This window comes from Petaurus breviceps, unplaced genomic scaffold, assembly GCF_028583685.1.
Source record: "Petaurus breviceps papuanus isolate PSGF00001 unplaced genomic scaffold, PetGlider_PUasm1.0 41, whole genome shotgun sequence".
In the NCBI taxonomy this organism is placed as follows: domain Eukaryota; kingdom Metazoa; phylum Chordata; class Mammalia; order Diprotodontia; family Petauridae; genus Petaurus; species Petaurus breviceps.
The window spans coordinates 6,754,555-6,761,148 of NW_027186320.1; the positions used below are offsets into that span (position 1 = coordinate 6,754,555).

The window sequence follows — 6,594 nt, forward strand, 5'->3', positions numbered from 1 at the left end:
AGGAGATAATTGAGGTGGTAGGGGGATGATAAAAGGGAGAATAAACTAGGAGAGGCAGGCAGTAGTCAAAAGCAAACACTTTTATAAGAGGAGAGAGCAAGACAGAGAGAATAAAAACAGAAAACAGGATGTAGGGATAGACAGCAAAAAAGTATGAATTTAAATTAACTGAGATAATCCATAAAATAGAAGGAAATAGCAAAATGAATTTGAAACCAGAATCCAATAACATGTTCTACACTAGAGACACACGTGGAGCAAAAAGAAACATACAAAGTTAAGCAAGAACTGGAATAGAATTTATTACGCTTCAAACAAAGTAAAAAAAAAAGCATGATTAACAACCATGATCTCAAAGCAAAAATAAAGATAGACTTAAATTAAGAGATAATTAGGAAAACAACATTTTGCTAAAATTTACCAAATATAATGAATTATTATAAAAATGAATCAAGTTTCTCTGATAAAGGCCTCATGTATCAAATATATAGTGAACTGAGTCAAATTTATAAAATAAGAGCCATTCCTCCATTGATAGTCAAAAGTTATTCATAGTTTTCAGAAGAAATCAAATATATTTATAGTCATATGGTAAAAAAAATTCTGACTTATTATTGATTAGAGAAAGGAAACAATTCTGAGGTACTATCTTACACCTATTAGAAATGATAAATGCTTGATTGGAAGATTGAACATATATATTTTAATGAATTGTTGGTGTACTAGTGAAGTAGCTCAACCATTCTGGAGAACAATCTTTGAACTATGTCCAAGGGGCTATAAAATTGCAAATATATTATGATTCAATAAGACCACTACTAAGTCTGTACCCACAAATCAAAGAATCAAAGCAAAAGGAAAAAGAATCATGTGTACAAAAATATTTATATAAGCTCTTTTTTATAGAAAAATCAATTTAATAAACCATTTATGTCAAAGATTCTGCTGACTCATTTAATTTGGATGCACTCTCATCAAGACAAGTTTAACTTGAGTTTCCTAGGTCTCCATTTTCATGTCCATCAAATACTGTATTCTTATTAAAACCTTGTAGCAGTTTTATGTCCCCATTTGCACTTTTCTGATAAGAAACAGGATTTCCACTTACACCCATCAAGATACAAACTATGATGGTGTCTACCCTCATCCTCACACTCCACGTTTTCATCATCAGAATCTACCTCAGGATCAACATAAATTACTTCAAACTTAATCTCTTCTCTCTGTTGGGAAAGAATACAGTTTCTTTATGCTTAGCATTTCTCTGGTTAACTAACTCCATTGCCTGCCAAAATGGTATCCCCAACATGCAGTCCTCCACAAAGATTGCACGCTGTCCAGGATGGATTTTAGAGATGAGAACTGGAATACCATGTTCCTTTTCACCTGTCATTGAAATACCAAGTCCTTTGTGATCTTCTTTGAGGAGAAAAACCTTTCTGATTGGACCAACACTTTGACTTTTACTTAAGGAATCCTGATCACGCCCTGGCAGTGCTTGCACTGATGTTTTCTACCTTCTCTTCAAATCTGAATAACTGTTTTGTGATCATGCAGGTGGATTTTAGCTTCTAGATGGTTCCAAAATTTCATAGGAGCAGTCCCCTTCATATCTTGACCCAGTAACTGGATCCATTGGACTCTTCCTGGCAATTTTTTGTCCAGTCTTGCCCCATAAGATTCCACCTGGAGAACTGTTGTCTTCCAAGGCTTCATTCTCCTTTCTTAATAGCTTCACCTCAGCATCAAGTTGAATTTATTTCACTTTTTTCTCTTTTGTTTGCTTCAAACTTTCTCTCCAATTTCACCTAAATGGCACCAGAGTAGACACTCTGGACAGTTTTGGCATGCAACTGACACTGAACAGAGTGCAGTCGTAAAAGTTCAATGTGGACTTTTTCTAATGCTGTTTTCAGTCTGGGTCTCGGTCAATGCAGATTTCAGATGTACCAACTGTGCTTCATGCTTGTGATAAATCTGGGATTGGGTCCATGCTTTGTGGCAGAGCTGCACAAATTAGGAGTTCAGGCTGGTCATCTTCTGGCATCCCTCCTTAGTGATGTATACCTGGTCTGGGTCGATTTCACCCAGGAGCAGGTCCATGTCCACAAAGGCCTTACCAAATTCCTTCTCCACTTCCTCCAGTCACCAGAACACTGACATTCCCCAAGAGCCACCCTGGAGGCTCTCTCTGAGAGCCCACCAAGGCCCCACCTCAGCCCTCAGACAAGACACTGCTAAGGGATTTCACCTCACCTCTCCCTCCACCCCCACAACCTGCCAGTGGGAGGAGAATTACCAAGACTCTGGGAGCGAATCATAACAGGTCTTTTTATGGTGGCAAAGAATTAGAAATTGAGGGAATGTTCATCAATTGTGTAATGGCTGAACAAGTAGCACATGATTGTATTGGAGTACTATTATTCTGTGAGAGATGACAAGGGTGGTAGTCTCAGGAAAAAATAAACAAATAAACAACAACAACAAAAAGAAAAACATGACAAGAGCTATATGAACCAATGCAACTTGAAATTAGAAGAACCAAATAATCATTATGCATACTAATAGCAATACTGCAAGAATGATCAGCGGTGAAAACCTTAGCTACTCTGATCAAGACAGTGACCAGAGATGATTCAGGGGGGTCCTGGTGAAAAAAAAAATTCTATCCTACTCCTGAGAGAAAACTGATGAACTCTGAATGCAAACTGAAATATAATTTCCTCCTTTTCTTTTTTTGCCTTTTCTGATATGGTTAATTTGGGAATATGGTTCGCATAATTTCACATGTATAATTGATACAGTGTTTGCCTTCTGGGTGGGTGGGGGAGAAGTGGGAAGAAGAGAGAGAACCTAGGACTCAAATTTTAAAAGTAAAGAATGTTAAAAATCAATGAGTTATTAATTTTTAAAATACTATGTGGTTGTTGTTGTTTTTTTTGGAGGGGGGAAGGTAGGCAATTGGGGTTAAGTGAATTGCCCAAGGTCACATAGAGAGATTTGTGTTAAGTATCTGAGGCCAGATTTGAACTCAGGTCCTCCTGACTCCAGGGCCAGTGCTCTATTCACTGCATCACCTAGCCTCCCCAAATATGATGTGTTTTATGTAGATTATGGACTGTAATAATTGTTTAATCATGGAGGGTAGAGCTGGAAATAATGTGCAGAAATTATAGGGAGTTCAGTTTATTTTAAGGGAAAATTTTACAATAATTTGTATTGTTTGTTTTAAAAAATAGAATTAACTACCTCAGGAAGTAGAAAATTCCCAGTAACTCTAGATCTTTAAGCAAAGGCTGAAAGACACCTTTAGCAGAGGAGGTGCTATAGAGGGGATTCATCATTTATGAAGGGTTTGATCCTCATGACTTCTGAGCTTCTGGCAAACTACATTTCTCACTTATACACAATGATAAATCTCCTTTGCCATAAAAATCTTTAAATTCTAATTGTAAGAGAAAGATGGTTTCCCTCACCTCTTTCCTTAAAAGTTCATCTCCATCTACTTATTATCACACCCATTGGAATATGCATTTTAACAACCATTGGAAATATAAATACCACATCTTGTTGAAGAACTTGGTCAGAGTTGTACCCCACATTTCATTCATTGTGCCTTTCTGAGGTTTGCACTAATATAGAAGACATTGGAATGTATCTATATTCTTTTCTGGAGTCCACAAAGTTAGTCTAGCAGCCATGGGGACAAGTTAGTTGCACCTACACAGCTCCAATTCAAATTTTCCTAGGAATACAGAATTTTAATATTCCAAAGGATACCTCTCTCTCCCTTTCCATGCAAAAGATATTATTCTTTGCCCTTTTCCATCAGTCCCAGATGTCCTGCATTTCTTTGTTTACCCTCATTAAAATATCAGGAAGATTTCTGTCTATTCCAATTCTAAGCTGCAGTGACAGAAGGGAGGAGTCCCTATAGTCCTGCTAATAGACATTTAGCACTTACTGATAGAGGAATCCATTAACCCTCTTGTACCTCTGTTAGTTTGTCATTCTGATGGCCATTTGTCAGTGTCTAGTGTATCCTTCTGGATTCCTTTATTGTGATAAAATTTGATGAAAAACAATAAGGCATTTTATCACTAAAGATAAAACTGAAGCAAACACAATTAATTCTGCTGAATAATTTTTACAAATTCTCTCCCTAAGATACTATAGTATTTTGAATCAGAGACATAACTAGATTTGTACAACAAATGCAATTGAATCAGGTTGACAATTTTGGACATGTTATAAACCTTGGAAAAATCTAGATGATCTTGGCTTCCCTTCCATTTCAACAGACAAGTTTGAAGCGACTACTATGAGCCAAGAATTGTGCAAATTGTTGAGGATATACTTATCAAAAGTAAAATAGTACTTGTCTTCATGGCACCTATATTCCACTTATAATCTGCATTCTATATTCAACTCATTGACTCAAATGCATTGTCCTGCTTAATAAATCATCACAAGCTGATATAGTTGATAAGTATGTGAGAGGGCACTCCTTGAGGATGCCAACAGAATTAATCAGGGAACAAACCACTATATATACAAAAAAAAATCTGACATGAAAAACTAAGTTATTTACTTTATACCACATTTAATCTATTTAAGAGTTGGAATCATCTTTTTTAATCACACTAATAATTTTTATATAAGTATAGAGACAAGTCCTATAATTTTATGCATAGAGAGAATTCTTAGATGAAATAACTCAAGAGAACAATGAAGGTTGATATATCCTCTGGAACTCTGATTCTTAGAGATTTACCTTGATAACTGAGATTTTAAGGTACTTCCCCAGAGTCACACAACCAGTATATGTCAAAGAAGTGACATGATGCCAGTTCTTCTGAGCTTCAAGACCAGGTCTGTATCAATCACTCCATATTGCCTCAACTACATAGGGGAGATGGAGAGAAACAGAGACAGAGAGATGATGATGATGATGATGTTAAGAATTTTTTTTAAAATCAGAACAATTATAATTTAATACTAAAGTTTTGTTTCTTCTTTTGTCTTTATTAATTTATTTATTTACTATTAGTTTACAAGATTCAGTTCCACAATACCTTGAGCTTCAAATTTTCTTTCCCTCCCTCTCCTTCCCCTTCCCCCATGGTGGCATGCAATCAAGTATAGGATCCACAAATACTTTCACATTAGGCATTAGTCAGGTTATAAAGAAGGATGGTATCTGATGGAATGAACAATGGGAAAGAGGAAACAAAACCAAACAATAAAAAGAAAGAGAGCAAGTAGTTTGCTTCAATCTGCATTTAAACTCTGCTCTTTCTAGTTCTTTCTCTGAATGTAGATATCTCTCTCCACCATGAATATTTTTGAGTTGTCTTATAACCCTGTATTGCTGAGAAGAGTGCAGGCTATCAAAGTTGGTCATCACATATACATTGTGTCTGTAATTGTGTACAAATTTCTCCTGGTTCTGCTCTTCTCACTCATCATCAGTTCATACAAGTTCTCCAGGTGTATATGAAGTCCATCTGTTCCTTGTTTCTTAAAACACAAGAGTATTCTATCACATTCATTTACCACAACTTGTTCAGCCATTCCCCAATTGATGGGCACCCCCTTAATTTCCAAATTTTGCCACCACAAAAAAAAGCTGCTATAAATATTTTTGTACATATGGGTCTTCCACTTTTTTTTTTTTTAATAAGCAATAGGGGTTAAGTAACTTGCTCAAGGTTACATGGCCAGTTATTTCTGGGTGCGGTGCTGAGTATCTGAGCCCGGATTTTTCCAGGTCATCCTGACACTGGAGCCGGTGCTCTTACTCACTGAGCCACCTGGCCGCCCCTAAGCAATTGGGGTTAAGTAACTTGCTCAAGGTTACACGGCCAGGTGTTTCTGGGTGGGTGCTAAGTGTCTGAGCCTGGGATTCGATCTCCAGGTCTTCTCAACACTGGAGCTGGAGCTCTTACTCGCTGTGCTACCTGGCCACCCCCTTCCTCTGACTTCTATGATCTCTTTGGGATACATCCCTAGAAGTGGTATTGCTGGGTCAAAGAGTATGAAATTATTTTAGTCCTTTGGGCATAATTCCAGATGGCTCTCCAGAAAGGTTGGATCAGATCACAATTCCACCAGCAATGCATTAATATTCCATTTTGCCCGCGTCCTCTCCAGCATTTGTGATTTTCCTGTTTTGTCATCTTAGCCAATCTGACTGGTGAGATGTGGTACCTCAGAGTTGTTTTGATTTGCATTTCTCTAATCAATAGTGATTTAGAGAATTTTTTCATATGTTTATAGATATCTTTAATTTGGGCGTGAGCCAAAGGTTTTAGCCTCAGGGTGGCCACAAACAGCTGCTGCCTGGAGGGACTTCAGATCACCAGTAGCTGTGATGGTTTCCAGAATAATCAATCCATAGATGCTAAGGACAAAGTAATAGCTCAGTGCAGTGTGGACTTTGGGATCTGGAGCTCAGGAGTGGAGGTGGACCTTTGCCCCCTGGAGGGAGAAATGGCTGAGGTGCCATGACTGTGCAGCTGCTGCCACGTGTGTGCTTCAGAGTTCCTTGCCTGTAGATTGTAGGGTGACCAAGGGACCAGTCTAAGGGGTAAT

General features: G+C 37.6%; 1 pseudogene; it reads right to left on the reverse strand.

Moving 5' to 3' along the window:
- Positions 1–928: 928 nt before the first annotated feature.
- On the reverse strand, positions 929–2,163 carry LOC138171056 (Golgi-associated PDZ and coiled-coil motif-containing protein pseudogene; annotated as a pseudogene).
- Between the last annotated feature and the right edge of the window lie 4,431 nt (positions 2,164–6,594).